Raw genomic sequence first — 20,896 nt, forward strand, 5'->3', positions numbered from 1 at the left:
CGGGGGCTCCCATCTCGAGAACACATTTTTAAGGCACCGCCTGGAGTGGAACGTATAGTCAAATAGGAAAATTCATACTCCTATTTTTTCACAAGTATACTTACATTTTTTCTTTCCTTTCTTCTACGTTATTTTTCCATCTCGAGCTATAGACACGATAATTTTTTAAAGCGTAAAAATTTAAGGTACGAAGTACATCCGGGTAACTTTAGACGAATCGAGTCTACGCCGCGGCGTTTCGAATTTCTTGACTCCGACGACTAAATCTGTCTCGATGAAATGTATCAAAGGTCACGAGCAAAAATATCGGAGTCGGTTAGTTTAACCTGACTCGTCTTTGTTCACGGTTGCCACAAAATTATTAGATTCAAATTCCCTGACTATTCCCTGTTTTCCCTGACCATTTTAAGAGATTTTCCCTGACTTTTTAAGGCCAAATTTTTAATTCATATTTGACTTTTATCAGAAGTTAATAAATTTAAATTGACTTATATTTAAGTAAAAAGGTTATTCCAATGTTGAAAAAAATTAGCCAAACTTTCAAGGAAATAAATTATTATCATAGAATTTGTCATAGATCTGGTCTAAAAAAATAACCTTAAAAAAGTGCCAAGATACAATTTAATTCCCTGACTTTTTACAAATTCTAAAAATTCCCTGACATTTCCCCGACTTTTTAGGTCCATTCTTAAATTCCCTGGCTTTTCCCTGTCTTGTGGCAACCCTGTTGTTTAAGTTATAACGCCGTCATTTTTATTCATCTCTGTAACCGGAATATCTTACGTTTTAAGTATACAATAAACCAACGGAATAAACATTGGGTAATTGAATATAACGTCGTTACGTTTCTTCGAGGAAATAAAGGATATCACGTTGCACTATTCCTAGTCCACGTCAATAAAACGAGGTATTTTATGAACAAATTAAATTCTTTCCATTTACCAATAGGTTACGTTGTTGACTCTGCTGAAGTAATTTATACATTAATTTGTTAAATGGTTCTCGTTTAATTTCACTTTATACGATACAATGTTAAGGTTCCTTAGTGAAATTTGGAATACGCTGTGAAAAATGATGAAATACTACTTTTAATCTAGTCCAGGAATAGAAATAAAAATAGCTGAAATTTTTAATTATTGGAAAGGTTTCCCAACGACTTATCACAGCTATCGGGGTTGGCAAGAGCCAGCCAGACTGGTTTAAACCATCCTGGATTAAGCCGTTTTAAACACCGAACAAAATCCATGGTTAATACCAATTTTTTTTATTAAAAAAATGAGAAATTAGAAATATTAAAAAACTAAAACTTAACCTTCACTTTTTGTCGCAAGTAATGAGAGCTAGATATAAGCAATTAGGGGATCTTAAAATCAATTTTGCGCGTGAAAATACCTGGCATGTTAGGGTGTAAAAGCGGGTAAATAAGTCTGCTATACCTCACGATGTAAAGGTACTGTCACTCGCAAAAACGTAATTTTGAAATCTGGCAATTTGAGCATTGAGGGATATAAGCAATTTGAGCATTTTTTTTGTTAATAGATTTAACCGGTTTAAGCCAACGGTTACAACTGGTTTTAACCAATCTGGATTTTTAAATCTTTAAAAAAAGCCTGTTTTTTTGCCAACCAGCAACCCTGACAGCTATCTTTGAAAATGGCCGCCATATCCGATTAAAAAGAATGTTTAAAAATGTTTTAATGTCAGGGTAATTTTGTATAAATAGAAAAATAATTTTAGTAAATAGATCTGTTTTCATATGTTTACTTTTATTGTCTGCACACGTTAAATGTATATAATTACGATGATATCTATCTACAAAGAAAATTGAAATAAAGGATGCAGTTATGAATATAATTATGTTTTAAGCATAACGATAAGTTAAACTTCTGGTATAATAACAATATAATTAAAATAGAATCATTAACAAGTTGCTTAAGGGTCAAATAAGCTCTCCACCTTAAATGTGTTTCAAATATTTTTTTAAGAACATAATATCGACCGTAATTCTAAAAATTAAAGTACTAAAATTTTACTTCTATTTATTAAAATTGGTAAATTATCGTTTAAAAAGTATTTATAGTAACATATCTTGCTTTGAGATGAAACTTTTCTTACCGGTATTTCAAGTGGTAGTTTCTATTAATCATTAATTCATATATATTTAAGCCGAGTACAAATAGATCTTTATCATAAGAACTTTATAAATAAAAAAACAAGAATTTAGTTTTAATGTTTGGTAAAATACAAATTGAACACAAACAATCATAAAACTTAACATTAACAGTTTAGCTAAAATTCATACAGGGTCTTTTTTTTTGCTCGGAAGTGTTTTTTTTTCAAAAACTATTTATAGTACCGATTACAAATTTGGAAGGTCAATTCTCTATACCGGGGGACATCAGTTTGAGAAATTTGAGCGTTTTCGGTAATGTTTTTCACCAATTTTGAAAAATTATTTTTCGACCACTAGGTGCGAGATAAAAAATTTCTATTATAAAGTTGTAGGCCGTCATCGAAAACCCTTAAAAATTGTTCACTCGACGAAAAACAATTTATTTATCAGTGAAAATTCGAGCTTGAAAAATTTACAAGTTGGTGAAGCCAAATTACGATTGTTTGAAACGATAATTGAAACCGAATTACCTAATCCAGTTGAAACTTTGGTTAAAAAAACGACCGGATTTAAAAAACACGAGGCTATAGGTCAATCCTAAACATGCATTGGGTATTTAAAGGAAACCTTTGGGAGATTATTATCAGTGTTTGATAATATTTCGAACAATGCCTCGTTATTCAGTAGCTGAGCGTACCGAGATAGTTGCCATTTACTATGGAGAAGCAGCGCAAAACCTTAGAAGAGTGACTGAAATCTTCGCAGAAAGACATCCAAATGGAGCACCATCTGTAAATACAGTAAGACGAGCAATTCACGATTTCAATCAATTTGGTAACTTGCAACCTAGGTTTCGCGGATTGGGTCAACCGGATTTAGACTTCGAGAACAATGTACTCGCGTACTTTGTGGCATATCCTCGTCACAGTTGCGCTAACGCCGCTGCTGATTTGGGTTGTTCTGCAAATCGTGTGTGGAAAATTCTTCGTAAGAATCGCTATCACCCATACAGAGCTACGCTCCACCAAGGACTAATTGACGGAGACCATCAAAGACGTTATGAATTTAGCAACTGGTTACTAAATGCTGTCCAAGAAGATAGACAATTTTTGCGCCATGTTTTGTTCTCCGACGAAGCGTCATTTTCTAGAGATGGGCCCTTTAATCATCAAAACAGCCATCTTTGATCTGACATCAACCCACATTGGGGTTTTGAATATCATCACCAGGTTCAATTTGAACGGGTCAATGTTTGGGTTGGACTTGTTGGAAACCGTTTGATTGGTCCCTTTTTCCTGCCGACGAACCTCAACGGCCAAAGGTATTTACATTTTCTACAGAACGAACTGAGTGACGCAATCGACGACCTTCCATTGGCTGAAAGACGTCAGTTGTGGTTTCAGCAAGATGGCGCCCCTCCGCATTTTTCCCGGCAAGTAACTGAGCACCTCAACAACGAGTTTCCTGAAAGGTGGATAGGGAGAAATGGTCCAGTGCATTGGCCAGCAAGGTCACCTGACCTAACACCGCTGGATTATTTTCTCTGGGGATTCGTTAAAGCAAAGGTATACGCCACGCCCATTGAAACTAGGGAGGAACTCATTAGACGAATAATCAGTGCTTGCCGAGACGTTACACCAGAAATGGTAGAGAAAGCGTTTGAGAACTTAATTGTCCGCGCACAAACCTGTGTTGCAGCCAATGGTGATATTATTGAAAATGTTTTGTAAAAATTTATGTGAATAAAATATCTGCATTTAAAAACCAAACGTGTACATTTTTTCAAGTGTGAAAACTCTACTACGTTTGTATTAGACTTGTTCCCTTTTCAATTATCGTTTCAAACAATCGTAATTTGGCTTCACCAACTTGTAAATTTTTCAAGCTCGAATTTTCACTGATAAATAAGTTGTTTTTCGTCGAGTGAACAATTTTTAAGGGTTTTCGATGACGGCCTACAACTTTATAATAGAAATTTTTTTTATCTCGCACCTAGTGGTCGAAAAATAATTTTTCAAAATTGGTGAAAAACATTACCGAAAACGCTCAAATTTCTCAAACTGATGTCCCCCGGTATAGAGAATTGACCTTCCAAATTTGAAATCGGTACTATAAATAGTTTTTGAAAAAAAACACTTTTCCGAGCAAAAAAAATTATGTGTAGTAATATTCAAGACCATAGCGCGTGTTTTGACACCGCTTTCATTGAAATTAAACAATTCCAGATATATATATATATATATATATATACACACGCTTCCGTTAGGACAGCCATTTTTAAAGATGGCGTCCGGAGGCTTACAAACGTTTAGAAGTTATATAGAACACTAATACCTTTCAATTATGAAATTTCCAGCTGTAGCATTATTTCATTAGAAATTCTTACTCCTAACGACCACTTAACGCTTGTTTGTTAGGCATTTAGGCATTTAATAAACGTATGCGTGTAATATTTTCAACGTTTATCTCGTTGTATTTTGGGCCGTTTAAACCTTTTTCTAGCCTCGCATATAATGACGCGAAATTATAAATAATAAGCGGTTAGAAGTAACACTGAGGCTCCCGTTAAATATATCGTGCAATATCATTGTGGCAAAACGGTCTTTTTTTGAGAAGCAAATGAAAGAGACGAGACGAGAAGAGAAGCGTCCAAACCTTTTTCGTAATTAAAATAGAGTGCCTCTCGGAGTAACCCTCGAAAATGGAGCCCCCCATCACACCATCAAAATGAGAAATGAAATAAAATGGTCTTTCTCTCTGCTATATTTTAAGTTCATAGCAGCGGGGCGCATTGCATTGGAGAGGCCAAAGCAGAGAGAGACGAAAGAAGAGCGAGAGCTTGGAAAAACATCACTCTATCAATCAAAAAAACCTTTGGCGGTTCGGGCCATAAGGAGAAGAAAAGCATAAACACAATGTATACTTTCTTATCCCGGAGTAACTTCGCATCATCGCCAGCCAAAGGGGAGAAAGTGAGAGAAAAAATACTTTAAGGACAAAAATACACGAAATGAAAAATGTCCCGGGATACAGAAATATGGCTCTGTCGTAAAGCTTTACTGAGAGGCTTTCGAAAAAGGCGAAAATTTAATACTCTTTCTATTTCACTAAACCTTGTTGAGTGAGGAAAGGACGATAGTTCTTAGAATGATACTCTTTAAGGTTATCGATTTAATAATATTAATTCGTTAAAAAGTGAGGTTACGTTATTTTAAATTTATTCCAATACATAAAAAAATTTCAAAATTGGTCTAATAATGTATTTTGAAATGCACAATTTTCCTTTTTTTTAATTTAGGTTTGGTTTTCAAGGTGAAAACAAAACACCTCAAAAAATGAGTTACGTTATAAATTAATTTCAATATGAAAAGGTTTAAATTTGTATAATAACGGATTTTGAAATGTTTTCCTAATTTTGGTTCCGTTTTCAGTTTCAGTGTGACCACAGAACAGCTCACGGTTTATTAAAGTACAAAATTCTTAACAAATACGAAATAGTGTAATTGTACTACCTAGCCAGTTATATAAAGACATTGACACCCTACGAATTTAGTACCAACTAATATCAACGTAAAGAGTAAGGGTTGGCACTTTGAATTTTTTTTTTTATAAAAATCCAACCAATCTATTTAAATCGATTTTATTTATTTTATTTTACACAATGGCTCAATTCCTATATTATTAACGGATATTTTACTATTATCAGCTAACTAATCTTAAATTATATCTTAAATTTAATTACCATTTAGTTTGCGCAAGTTTTATATTTATTTCAATTTTTTAAAACCTATTTTTGGCATATTTTATTTCTCCATTGAAATACGTTGTTTGATTTAAATCCATGATTTAAAAAAAATTGGTAAAACATATCACCGTCATCCGACCGAATTTTAAAATCTGGTGTGTGCAAGCCGACTGTTAATTCAAATCATACAACAGCTGAAGAAACATTTAGATCCAAAGGTCATCCGCTATTCCCAAACGCATTTATATGACAAGTATCAAAGCAGATGGCGCTCTAAACGAGTACTATTTTTGAAAAGTTCCAACTCTAAACTTCACGTGGATTAAAAAAATCCCTGAAAGTTCAACAACATGACCATTTTGTACTCCATAGTCATTTAAACCAATTTTGTACCGGCGGAAGAAAGTAATACCCAATGATACATCTAGAACCGTATCCAGCATGCAACCAAGCTAATTAGAAACTATACGGATACGCGCTATCACGACCTCAACGTAAGCTCCAAGCAAGAGGAAACCGTATAAGGTCTTACCATAGGCGGCAGTTATACAATATTATGGTATACCCGGTAAAAAAAAGAGAACCGCTCGTAATTATATGGTCGTAATGCAGAAGGTAGACCATGCGAAACCAGATTCTAGCTCTCCGCGTTTCTATTAACCACAACTTAGACTGAGCCCTACTTATTTAAATCAAGTTCATTCTTCGGGTGGGGACGAATGATATAATGTCGACGGGGGGATAAAGGGGAGGCGAAGGGGGCGACATAGACGGACCACCCACAGATCTTCATCCAGAATTAAAATTTAGCAGGCATTCGACCCCCCTCCCAAATACGCTCGTCTCGTGGTCGAATATAGAAATGGATAACGAAGCTGCGGGCTGTTTTCCACATTATGGAAATATTCTTCGGCGTATCTTTCTCCGGTCTACGCCGAGGAACGAAGTCTTAATCGAGACAACGATGTCGGGTCGTATACTCTGTTCGCGTCGTGTCGAGAGACGAGCGATAACGTTGTGTAGCCCTTAAAACGTCCTACGACAGCTTTTAGCCGTATTAATGACGAAAGCCTCGATGAAGTATAGAAGAGCCGAGTCTTTTCCCAAGCAATAAATGCTCAATTGAGCTCGCTGGCTCGTTTTAATTGCCTCCGCTGATAACGATTATTAGCGGGGAGGCTCATTTTAATTTTAAAAAGGATGTTTAAAAACTATACGCACGACGGACAGTTACTTCTTAATTACTCTTAAGTCGAGGGAATATTTTCATTATTTAAATTACGCGAATATGAACCCGTGATTATACGAGGAAATCATAACGTTACGTATATATTAGAGATGGAAATATTCACGGATTATTGTTAAAACTTGTCTTTTGTGTATATTATTAAGTCTTGGTAGAAAATAATTTTAAGCTATACCGGGGTCATATGACATCTTATCGCGAAGACGGACAATTTTAATGAATGCATATGATGTTAATGTCTATTAAATTAAATTGTACATTATTGATGTTAATTATAGATTAGAAGCCGCTGTATACCTTCATTGATAAGTTAATTAAGAGGCGTTACCAAGAATGTATTTATTTATAAATACATAATTTCCTGACCTTTCCCTGACTATTGTAAGAAATTTTCCTTGACCTTTTTAAGACCAAAATTTAAAAATTTCTTATCATTATATTTCACTTAATCAGAAGTTAATAAAAGTTATTCGTCATAAGTATAAACAAAATATTTTAATGCATATGTTTTTAAAAAATGACCAGAACATTAGAGGAACTACATTTAATTTAACATTTTCTACATAAATTTAAATTTCCTGACTTTTCCTTAGCTTTTCCCTGATCTTTTACTGCCATTTTAAAATTCCCTGGCTTGCCTTTGACCTGTGGTAGCCCTGTAGATATTCAAAATCTGGTCGTAATGTTTCTCCCAGTTTAGTGGTATTTTCAATATTTTTATCCCGAACATGATCAACAAATTATAACCGCGTTACAAAAATAATATAATAATAATATTAACAGAAAGTTTCAGAGAAATTAAAGTTAGTTAACGTTAACAGCGTTACATTTCGCGCGGCGCAATTTCCTACTGTCAGTTTTACACCGCGAAGTATAAATTAGGTTTCAATCCGCGACGTTCATATACGGGTCTCTCTGCCGTAGCCAACGACCCGAGAAACACGGCACTGGGTCAATTACCGAATCCCCAGACACATACATCGAAATAATTGCGAGCTATCCCGAATAGGAAGGAAACATTTATGGCATTCCAGCGCCAAAGCCAGGCCGCAAACCATTATTAGACCCAAACTAGAGAGGGAGAGATGTGGCCGACTCATCGAGGCAAACCCCCCACGGAGTACGGCGCCCTAAGTATCCCACGGAAAAATTAACAATTATATTAATTAGTCTTTTTCGTCGAGCTACTCCGAAACCGAGGCGAACGGTATTCTCATTGGCGATTCTTCGCGAGATTAGGGTCGCCGAGAACTATCCAAATGCCAGCTTCAACTGGAAAGTCTCGAAAAAAAAAACAATCTCCATGATTTACGGCATCACCTCTACTCGGTGAATTATAGTGTTACGGGTTAACGGCACCGCTTTGGGAGAAATCAAAATGACCGTTTGGTTTGGAAACTTTTAATAAATGTCCGACGCCACGTATATGGAAACTGTGCTTGTTGATTTTGGTATGCTAAACTCGCGTCACGCGGGGTTTCCTATAAGGTTTTGCCTCGGCAGGGCGAGAGATTAAACGCGTATTAACCGCCATTAAAAGGGTAATAAGCTCAGGCTTAGGGCTGTCCACTGTTTACCTCGGATAGGAAACATTCCGGGGGGTTTTCGCCCTGGTCAATGGGGGAAAACGACAATCCGGCAATTAAGGCGGCCACCCTGCAGTCGTATATATCATATAATGGATTGAAGCGAGCCAAGACTATGGTGGCGGCGCACGCTGGGGGCTTCGGAATTAGAGGCCGAGAGGCGGTAATGACATTTTAATACGCGTCTAGCACGCTTCGAGCGGCAAAACGTAACGTACCTCCCTCAACGTTGGCGCGTCGGGGTGGTTTAAGTTCGCTTCCGAGCTACTTTCAAAGGGTCGCGGCTCTCGGCACACGGGCCGAATTCGTAAAACGGGCCCGCAAACACCCGCAATCCGGGTCAACTCGAGGAGGCGTGTTACAAACGGTTTGAAATTTGCACACGTTTTTAGGCGACAAAGCTTCGAGCGACTGTCTATTTTTCAGCGGGGTTATTCTCAAACCGGCACCTCTGTCCACTCGGCTCGACTGTTGTGTCGAATGAAAACGGTGGCCATTTATTATTAGAGCGAAAACTATTTGGCAACGCTAATGACGCATTAAGTCGCGAGATTATTAAACGAGCCAAGAACGCTTTCCCGCACGGGGCAAAAACAATGCCAGCGACTTTTAAAAAGGACTTAATTGAAATTTTAGCGGGGTTGTTATTAATAAAAATGGCCGTAATTAAAACGGATGCCCCATTTAGCCCTTACCCCTCTCGCCCCCCTTGGAATTAAATCGAGGCTTTAATCGAGCGAAGGTTACGAGCGACTCGAGTCCTTACGAGCCCCTGACGAACCGTCAAGATACTACGCCAAGAATTAATAACAAACTCTACGGGAGGTTTTAAGAAGTTGAAACAAAGTCGGGCGAGTCACCATGTATCCGTACGCGCCTAAAGATCCATGTCCGCGGTAGCCGCTAGGAGGCTTGCTTTTGGCGGTTATTAAATTTCGTAACACTAATGGTTTTCATGACGCCTGTGCCAAGATTGTATTTACTTATACTTAGGGTGAATTATTACGCCGCTACCAATCCCGCTCGTGCTCTAACCATAAACTACTGCCCTCTCAAATTAATCAAACCAGCCTGATATCTCATATGTAAGCACCCTCTCATGGTTGAAAACTAGAGTGTGATGCCCTAGAATCCTACCAACATTTTCTCTATAAAAAAATATAAACATTGTCTGTACATGTCAGAAACTGAAGAATAAATAATATCATATAGTCAAATACTACAAATAGGCTTTGCATTATTTGTGTTAGGGCTGTTTCAGCGACGACAAGGACTTCCAACTTCATAGAAAAAATGTAGTAAACTGCCTACATTAATCTAGTTCCTAGCAGAAAGTACCATAAGAGAAAAGAGAGGGGGAACGGGAGAGATTTGGAGAAAAAAAATCCGCACTCTGTCCTCACCAGAGGGGGCTAGACGCGCATGCATCTTCTTCCGCTGTCGCCATGATGGGGGAAATAAACAAAATAGGGGTCCCCTCTTTTCGAGGTTGCCTGCCAAAGTTATCTGTCAGAGCTGGACATTGTCGGCTTCAGCTTTCAATCGCGAGGGGGAGGAAGGGGGGAGGCGTTAGGTGCTGCCAGATGAGGATGATAACGACAATATCTGACGGACATTACGGGGGCCATCTCGCGCGCGCTTCGACTTTAGAGAGACTGGTTGTCCGGGGGGTGGGGGCGTCTGTGGGGTCGGCGAAAGTTGTTAATAGGCCAGCTTCTAAACTATCCATCTTTCGCGCCCCAAAATAGATGGGCCCTCGCTCTCGCCTTTTTCTCCCCAAAAACCTGGCCCGGAATTTATATCCTCCCAGACCTCTTCGCTTATATTAGCGGCAAAGAATCCCCAACGACATCACCATCTCGAGGGGAGAGGGGAGAGACGGTAGTGAGAGCCGGGTGGATAAATTTCCCGAGAAGAGAGTTGAATAGCGGGGGACCCCCTCCTTTCGCAAATTCGCAACGCACGGAAAGTCCATCTTCCAAAAAGAATAAAGAAAACAAGTTCGGCGAGACGCTATTTCGGAGACCCCGCGACTTATTTTTCGTTGTTCGAAATTCAAAAAGATTTGGTGTTTAAACATTTTTTAACAAAATGTAAAGTACATCGATAAATCTCTCGGCATTCTTCAACCATTCCATTCGTGTCTTGGACGAATTAATATTCGTACAACGACGACGACTACGGCGAACCGATTGTTTAACTTTCATAGTTTCCTATTAGAGGTAGAATAAAACATTAGGTTCTCTTCGGACGTGTCTTAAAAACGGTTCGGTCAATCTGTCAGCTCCTTCAAGATGGAGCAAAAAATTTTATTCTTTCGGGTATTTTCTTTTTACTTTTTATACTTTTAGGGGGGGGGGGCGAAAATGAGGCTCATTTACGGGGATGTTCAACTTTATGGGCATTTGACCTCTAACACGGAAAATTAGAGGAACACGCGGGTGCGAGACGAACGATTGATTTCTGCGGCTGTGGAAATCTTCCCAATGTTTTTATCTATCGCTATAAAAAGAAATATTCATAGGGAACGTTATATTTGCTCCATCTTTCCCTTATCGGTCTCGCAGCGAGGCTAAGTCCCAGACTGCCGACTGACTTGACGCTGAATGACGGAAAAAGGATGAGAAAGTGACGTTTACAATGAATCCGTCCGAGCTACGAGGCCACTGCCGCTAAAGCAATTTGCAAGAGCGCAGTGGATCGACCTCTTACGAATCTGGCCTCTTCGAATGACTGACAACGAACGCGCTTAAGTCCGGATAATTGTCGATTACGAGAATACGCCGCGAGATGGGCAATTAATAATTAGCGGGGATCTTATAAATATTGGAGCTCGGGTTTGAATTTACGAACGTCTCGAGCGCGCCTCTTTGATTTGCAAATCCCTTTTATATCAGGGACGAATCCAATTTCAACGGCTAGCTGCCGCATTGATGTTCGAGACGAAATGAATTTAAAAGGCATTTGAATATAATAATAATGTTATTACTACAAAGCCGCGGTACGTCGTTTACGTATAGTAGAAATACAATAACCGCGAAGTTTCCAAAATCCCCGATTATCTACAATCAGTGGCAACAAGATAAAACTTTTCTTAACTCGAGAACAGAGAATAATGTAAATCAGAGCAATTCTCACGCAAATTACGAGACGCGAAACCGCTGAAAGTCTCCGAAGTTCGGAATTGTCCGCGCTCGTAGGACCAAATACTTAGTATAGGATTGGAATTGGAAATTGACCAAAGTGGCGAATTAAGGTCAAATCGAGACGGCCGCAATGTTATTTCCTCGAAAGAGGGCAGTCGTTGTCTCTTTCGCCGCTAACGAGTGACGGCGTCAGCTCCCGGGAGCGCCCAAAATGTCGGGGACCCGAAGGGAAAACAACAAAATTAGGGGCCTAGTGGCCGCGGACAATTTCCAGCGAGCGACTCGAGCGCCACCTATTAGAAGCGAGTCGCCGTCAAGATTACCCAGAAAGCAATTAGGGGCCCTCTCTTTCTTCGCCTTACGAATAACGACGTTCCGATCTAAACCTCTTTAAGCTAAAGATCAACCATGATTTCCGAACACTTTCAACAACTTTGAAAACTTTGCAACTGATAAACCAAAAACTTTAAACAATTTCTATTTTGATCAATACATACGAGAGGCCCCAGGGTTTTTTTTCGGATGTCAACGAGGCGAAAGAGACAGGCGTGCGACGAAAACAAAATTAAAACTTTATTCTCGTCACCAAGTAACGAAATGACTATTAGGAGAGAAAGAAAATATTAGAAGGCGACTGAAACTCTTCCGCACGATAGATGGGGTAAAAGTGTGCGGCGAAAGGAGCGAGAGAACGGTTAAAGAAATAACCGGCGCCATCTATATATAGGCGAGAGAGACAATGACGGGAAAAGCTATCGGTTAGACGATGTTGGGCCGGAAAACAAAAGCCTCTCGACTCTGAATAACATCCACTAAAGCAATAAGAAACCAAGGGCCCACGCAGTCCCACTAAAGAAACTACAAAAATAAGGGTGCCGTTATAAATGACGCAGTCATTATATTCCCCCCTCTTAGTAAAAGGGTAGGATGAAATATCGTTGGAAAAGCCGTGATGGGCCAATAACTTAGAAGCAACTACAGACGAAAAATCATTTCGAAGAATCCGAGCAAATGGAACGGAAAATGTCCCAGTGATTTCAGATCATTCTTTTTTTAAACTCTTATTCGTTCTTTCAACCCTTACGTATCTACGAGTATTCAAATAATGATTCAGAAGTTATTTGAGCGTAATAGACAGACAAGTTAATTACATGTTTTTTTTTTCATTTCTCATTTTTACGTGCCAGAGCATTTAGCTACGTTTAAATTGATTGTTCCAACTTGCCAAAAAGGGAATGAATAGTTTATGAATTGACGACTGAATGCGAACATAGCGTATGTAAATAGTCGGGGTTATTGGAAAACCAAACATCAAATAGGTTTACGTATTCATCGTCGAGTCGACAGATAAACCGGATATGTCAGTATTGACATATCCAATGATAAAAACTAGTAAATCGAGTTACAACATTTTCGCTTATGGAGCGAATGAAATAAGAGATAGTTCCGTGAATAGCATTTAACTTTGTTCGAACCATCATTAATCTCAGAGAGACGCCCCCCCACCCCCCTCCGTCAGTCAGTCAGTTAGCTGCGTAAAGCGTTTGCCATTTATTTGACTTGTATTATTTGCTAGTATGTAAAAGAAATTAAAACGCTCAGTAGTCAATATTAATCGTGCATCTAGTTAACAAGCTTGTTATTTCACAGTTTAATAACGTCAAATATAAAGGGGAGAACTTCAACAAAGGAGACGACTGTCGTCGTAAAAGTTGCATTGTACGAGTTTAAAATTAATCGAACGGGAGGGGGAGGGGACATTTAGTGTTCTTACGTTTCGTAAGATCATTTACCCCCGTTAACGAAAATAAAGAAGCCAGTGAGGAAGAATGATTATACCCAGGCCGGAACAATTGCATGAACCCGAGCTTCAGCGTCGTCCCACACTATACCACCAGAGGGAGTAGCTCAATTGTAGTAAGAGAGAGAGAGAGTACTCTGTTGAGAAAACAGGGGAGAGAAGGAGGGGGTGTAAATAGAAATACAGATAAAAAAAATGAGAATTTTGGTTTGAATCAAACGATCCGTGCAAATGCTCCATCGCTCGTTATACAATATATTTTTTAAGGCGCTTTAAGAACTTTGGCGTTTTTGCCAACAAACCACGAAGTAGGTAATGGCGCGTATCCGCCTCCGCGAGGAGCCGCGGCCATCATCGGCGACGGGAGAAATAAGGGAAAGCGGTTTAACCTCCGCTTCCAGATTATACGCTCTTTTATCGGATCCTCTCCTCCCAATTTCTGGCGCTGCACTTCTGGCGGAATGGACGCGTTCGTTAGAGACTGGATTTGAGCGAGCGGGGAAAAACAAGAAGCTACGGTTACCAACTGGGAATGTGATCCGTTGAGCAAATAAAGCACGTCCTCGGGACATTCATCACGGATGTCGGAATAAATAAGCTCGCGACTACACCGAGAGAGCCGGGGAAGGGGATGCTCTCCAGGCTGATTTATATCGTCGTCTCTAGCGGCAGCGGCGGATCAGCACGTTTTTGCAGAGACGGAGACAAATTGGAGAAGCTCCGATCAAACCACGCGAATTAATGAGGCAAATTACTCCCTCTTATTAAAGGTCAAAGTCGATGCGGCGGGGGAGAGATGACTAGTTAATTTGCTTAAAGACGTACGATTACTCCCAATCACTCGTATATACCCTCCAATTTGCAACCAATTAAAAGTAACCCCCAGTTACGTCTATTTTGAAAACTGACGTGACCAAAGTCGTCAATGTTAATTCCCAAGGTTGTCTTTTTAAAGAGGGTTGAATAGCTTAATTAAGATTAGTAATACAAGAAATATTCGGTAGTTCATGAATTATTTACAAGAAGGTTCGGGCCTAAATTTCGGTATTTTTTTCGTCACTTACTCTAGATCGCCTTTATAAGCGTTCGACCCGCAGCCCACAGCCGTTCAAGGTGAAGCCAACTACCAGGATTAACCTTACGAGCAATTCAACTAAATGTTAATTAGAATTGATAGTTGAAACTGTATTTTAAAATCATTACGTTATCACGAAATAATACGTAGGCGTACCAATTTTGCGATAAAAAAGACATAACTGTCTCCCGATTTGAAGTTTAACTTTTTAAGATGAAAAGATTGCATTTCAACCCCCTCACGCAATTTTCGAGATAGTTTTAATGTATAAAAGGTAATATTGGTGCCGATAAAAAGAGCGCCATCTATCTAAATCAAAACGCCAGTATAGCTTTCCCGTATAAAAATACGAGCGAAAGAAATCAGATAAACGCAATCTCTTTCCGTCGAGTTGTTATTTTTTTCCAGGGCTTCAAAGAAGCGAAAGAGCTCTATAAATCAAAGATAGCGAGGCGGCGGCTCAGGGAGGGGTCCCGCGGATAACAGCGCCAACACTTAGAAGAAAAAATAAAATACAAATTCGGATACAAAAACGAGCGAGTTCTTCTTCTTAACACAATTGAGCGGGACCCCTCGCGCTGTATAACCATGCAGGGACTTCCGACGATACGGCAAGAAATAAAAGGGGATAAAAATTTGTAACGGCGAGATATTGTTATTTCAGTGACATCTGCAACTATGCCCCCCAACTTCGTCTACCATCACCTCATCGCGCGGGGGTGGTCGTAGGAAGAGAACGGGGGGTTCCTCGACGCGTCTCAAGACCGTTCTTCGACGGACTCCATCCCCAGAGAAGCGAAGAAGAGAAAAGAAAAACTGATCCAAGGGACCAAGGATGAGACGGTCCTCTTTCCCCCGATCCGCGGAAACGCCGCATCCCGCGGTACCGTTCAATCATTGAAACTCCCGTCAGGCGGTACCGACCAGGGGCCCCTTGGGGTTTTTGGCGGCCAAGAACGTACGGGGGGAGGGGGGCGCGGAAAAAAAGGAACATTAAACAAAAGAAATCGCCAAAGCCCCTATAGAGACGGTTGATGGGGTAGAGGATGAAAGACGAAGAGCGAGAGAGGGGGATGGGGAGGGGGTGGGGGTAAGGAAAGCGGAAAACGAGAGCGCGGGGAAAAATGAAGCCAGCGCGGTATATACAGAAATCGTCACCAAACAGGGCTGCTAAACCGAGCGGAGGACGGGTGTTTTGGGGTTGAAGACGCGGGGAAAGACGACCGTGCGAGACACGGGGATGGAAAAATCCATACTAAGAGCGAAGATAGAGCCCGACCAGGCCTCGTGTTTTTCAAGAAAACAGCCGTCTCAGTTTCTCACTCCGTCCCTCCCTCCCTCTTCTACATAAAGTCAGCCGCAATTTGCAAGGGTGGCGACGCTACCGCTACGGTATAGTCGCCCTTCCTGCCGTTGGTAAACAAAAACTGTCCGCGGTTTCATTTCTTCAGACATTTGACCGTCGCGGGGGGGAAGCCCCCTCTGCCCCTCCTTCGCTGCAACTGCTATAGTCATTATTACGGTCTTTGCTCCAAGCTATCCGATCCGAAACCATTTTATGGCAACGCGTAGTATAAATGCATTGTCCACCTCGGTCTCGCTTTTCTCCCGGTTTGGCCTTCTCGCAGCCTGTATAAGAGCGACGAGTACGGTGGGGGGGGGGGGGCTATGGTAGTTTGGGTCTAAAGAGAGGACATACCAGGATGGACACCTCCCAAAAACGCGAAAGAGGGGTGCTGGAACGGTTCGTATTGACAGGAGAGAGCTTTGGCGCGGTCGACATGTAAAAGATGGGTTTTAGGTGTTGGTTCTGGCTGAACACAGATTGTTGCGAGTGAAAGGGGGTCGAATGAGCCTACAAGGACCCTAGGGGTAACGGGTGAAGCCCATAGACTGCCGAAGGGGATGAAGAGATTTAGGACCCGAGGCAACGTTCCGTATTAGTGGACCAGTCTGCCACGAGCCCATGGGATAAGTCTTACGCGTTCGACTACCGTAGTAACTAGTAATTACTTTTAGTTTCTTGTCGGACACCATCTTAGAAAGTAAAATCGCGAATCTATATCGAGTTCCGTTCCCACGAGCCAAATCCCCGTTTCGCCGCGCCGACTAACGAGTAATATCTTCATTGACGAAATACGAATTGAAGAATATTAGCACCGTTAAAAAGCTTTTAATTTAACGTAATAAAAGTCACCGAATCTAATACAAACAATGACACGTCGCCTCTGGCCGGTAATAAAAGTTTGGAAAATAAAAAAAGTTCCTATTAAAAACACTCCCAACGTAATCACAATCTTTCCGAACAGGAAGCGGAGAGAGAGGCGCGTGTTTTTACTAGAAAGTAAACCATTAATCTTCGTAAAACTATACATTACGCGATAGGAGACTGTACACGTAAGAAGGTAAAGCCTAGAATATGGCAACCGCACCTCGTCAGCGGAATTTATTAGCCTCCTTTTCTTGGGCTGTTTAATTATGATTGATTGAGCAGTTCGTAATAACGGCAATTATCATCGAAGGTAATTTGACTGTTTAGATGCGCGCGCGCCAAGAAAAAGGTGGACGCGTAGGATGGCCGAGACGAAAAGACCAACAAATGAGACTTAAATTAATTTTCCGTATGACCAGAAACGCGATAGTCCAATCAACTTTGAATATTGTCCGTCGGGAAACGAGTCGGTGGGGATGAATTACCGACGAATGCTTTGTCTAGGATGTGACGTACCATACTTCCAAGACAAACGCTAGTCAACCTCGGGTTTCGGGATCGACCACCTTCGCCGACAAGGATGCCGACCGTAGCGAGTGCCTTTCTAGAATGACTATCTTCGCGGGTAGGCCAGCGAAAACACCGGGCGAGTCTGGTACTGACGATGGTACCACGAGCTATCACCGTGGGGAACCTTGTCACGGATGAAGAATGGTCGGCAAAACGTGAAACGCTCTTATTTCCAAGTAGCGGCCGAGAGTAACGCGTGGTTGCTGGTTAGAAAATTCCGGCTAAACCCAGATGGGTTACGCCTTACCAGGGTAGAGAGAAATTATTGCGGTAAGAATGTCCATAAGAATAGCCAGTATTTCATTTCCTTGAGAGGCTTAGGTCCTCCTTCGCCTCGCCGTATTTGCGCCATAACTCGCGCTAGAAATAGCGGGAGACGACGGCCCCAAAAATGGATATGAAACGTGGCTTACCGAAATTCCCCTTCCCCTCCGAGGTTGCCACCAAATTTCTAGATTCAAATTCCCTGACTATTCCCTGTTTTCCCTGACTTATTAAGGTCAAAATTTTTCTTTTATATTTTACTTTTATCAGAAGATAATAAAATTAGATGAACTTATATTTCAATAAAAAGGTTATTGCAATGTTGAAAAAATTAGCCAAACATTCAAGGAAATAAATGATAATCGTGGAATTTGTCATAGATCTAGAGTTAAATTACCTTCAAAAGTGCCATGATAAAATTGAATTCCCTGACTTTTCCCTGAATTTTTACCAATTCTTAAAATTCCCTAACATTTCCCTGACTTTAGGCTTATTTTAAAAATAACCTGAAAAAACGTTTCTCTCTTTAGAACTATTAGTCAACTTTCTTTCAAAAACAACAGTCGACGCGATACCCGCGTTATCGCGATATAAACGACTTTGACAAGTTCCATCGACGAAAAAAGACCAAGAGGGGAGGCATTCGGGTAAGGGGGACGCAAATTTTATGAATATTTAAACGGCGTGTCGAATAACTCTGAATATAACGCGCGCGGGGGCATCAGGAAACGCGCCAACAATGTGGCAGGCGAAAAGGATCAGAAATCAATTTTTGACGGACCCCCATTCATAAACGCTGTTTTTTAAACCAATAAAGATTGCCATCGGAAATCTGAGCGAAGCCGCGAACTTGTCGATTGGAAAAGCATCTGAGGGGGGGTGGTTAATCTAAAGCAACCCCCCTTCTTTTCCTTCACACACTCCTTTCATCGTTGACGATATATATAAATCGGTGACAATGTCCACGGAGTTCCCCTTGAAAAGAGCAAGGGTGCAAAAATGGGTTCATTGTAAGATATACGTCGAGATAGGGCGGAAGCAAACCGTAACCAAAGAGGCATATGGTCACAATGGAGCTTTAATGTCGCCGAGGCAACGTCAAAAGTAACGCGGTTCCGATTCAAATTTCCAAAAGACTACGAAACCGGGAAAAATTTGTTGGCATTTAGTATACGAGGAAGAGCCAGCTCAACCGGCAGAATCGGCTTCGGACCAGAGTGAGAATAGCCAGAGGGACTATTATTACTTGGACCCGCCAAGAGAACAGCGTAAAAGGGCGTTGAGAAGTCACGAGTGACATCCGTGACATTTCTGCCCCCCCCCCTTCCCGGTTAGCCCCTACTCACGAACGAGGACTGGCAGGTACGCGGGGTCCATTTTTATTCTTATTATTCAAAAACATTATTTCATCCCGAATGGGTCATAAAGCGCGTTCTCGCTGATCTACAAGTACATAATGGCCAGCCTGGGTTCGCCAAACGTTTTACGACGCGGTTCTTCTTCGGCGTTGGTCTCTGGAGTGCGAGGAACTGGGTGTAACGCCCGCCAACTGCAACTCCTTCCCTAAATCATAAAAGCCGCTAAAACGAGCGGCTAGGAAAAACAGTGACGCGTTCTCAGAGTTTTAGCATAAATCAATACGAGGCAACTGGTCCATACGCGATAGGTCTAATATAGACATTTATTATTTAGCGAGAAAAACCGGAGCGGTACTTTTGTTAATAATTTATACGGAATGTTGCTATACGTAACGCGCCTCTGTTGAGCTATATACTATCTCGAGAATCCTGACATTATCGGAAACAACCCCGAACTTTTTCAAAGAATACAACAACAACGTTAATAATTCATCAGAGACAAATTGTAAGGTTCAAATAGTTAAGAAACAAACTGGCAATTCCTATTCTTAATATCAAGAATACAAAAAATAAGAAGCCGCTACTATAGCTTCTATTTTCGTATAGACGGAGAGTGTTTTGACCCCCACCCCCGGGTCAAGGATAAAAATTACACTAAGAAAAATTGCGGGGCGTGGTTATTCTTCCGGGGATCACGAGGCGATCAGCCGTCATATTGTGAATACAATTTTCGTAATATTTATATTATTTATATTAATTAAAAATGCCATCTAAGACGTCAGGACGTCATAGGTACGTCATTTTCAGGTAAGTAATTTAAAATTTTCATTCGCATACGAAAGATGGCGCTGCCGGTAGGTGATACTCCTATTGATTTTAATAAACAACCAATTTCTAAAATGAAACACTGAAAAGATTTAAATTTGGAATAAATACGAAAAATCCTCAAGGAAAAGGAAAGTTTAACGTGAATATTAATTAACATTAATTTGTTTGGTGTTTTGTATATGGGAGCCGGTAGAATTTCAAATACCAGAAACGTACGAGGGACGATAAGTTCCAAGGTTAAATAGCGAACAGCCCAAATAACCTTTAACCAAAAGTATTTTAGGGTTTGTGTCGGAGATAGGACTTTTCTAAGTTATAGGTTAGGGGTACACAATGGACCTAAGGTCGAAGTGCATGGTTGGGCCCCCTTTCAATAATAATAATAACCTTTAACACCCCATTTGGTAAATTTACGCTTACAGTAATATTTACGTAGAGAAAAGCGGCCCCAACGGAGTTCCCAAAATATAACTAACAAAACACCAAATAGCGAAGCTACACAATAATTGAATAATTCCGTACACTCCGGTAGATTTGAGCATATACTAGCTAACATTAACTAGCGACTACAAACTAGGCGCGCTGCGGAAACCAGAAAACCTTATTTTTTGCTCATCTCGTCTCATAATGAAAGATAATGGAGCCCTCAAAACGGAATGGATTATGAAAGAGCGTAGAGAGGATGGAAACGCGCCTCTTCCCCCCCCCCCTTCTCTAGCGCATCGTATCTTTGGCCTCGCAACCCGAGCATCGAGTTCGTAATAAAACGGGGGGATATAATAATCCCCCCTTTAAAGCCTCGGCTAATTACGTAAAGTCCTAACATTACCGGTCACAAATTTTGGGCGAGAACTCTCCGAGAAACGGAAACGGAAAGTTAGTCAAAAGAGCGCGGCGGCGGCTTTTGGGGAGAAAAAGCAGGATTTGGAAATTAACTTAATGACTGGACCCC

The 20,896-nt window shown here is 40.6% G+C and overlaps 1 protein-coding gene across 5 annotated transcripts in view; it reads right to left on the reverse strand.

Annotated features, from left to right (window-relative positions):
• The window catches only part of LOC149940789 (latrophilin Cirl-like), a 214,644-nt gene that overhangs the window by 179,754 nt on the left and 13,994 nt on the right, over positions 1-20,896 (reverse strand). The gene's annotated exons all lie outside the window — the stretch shown is intronic.

The sequence above is a fragment of the Leiobunum rupestre genome, chromosome 6 (genome assembly GCF_980474605.1).
Source record: "Leiobunum rupestre chromosome 6, qqLeiRupe1.1.hap1, whole genome shotgun sequence".
Taxonomy (NCBI): domain Eukaryota; kingdom Metazoa; phylum Arthropoda; class Arachnida; order Opiliones; family Sclerosomatidae; genus Leiobunum; species Leiobunum rupestre.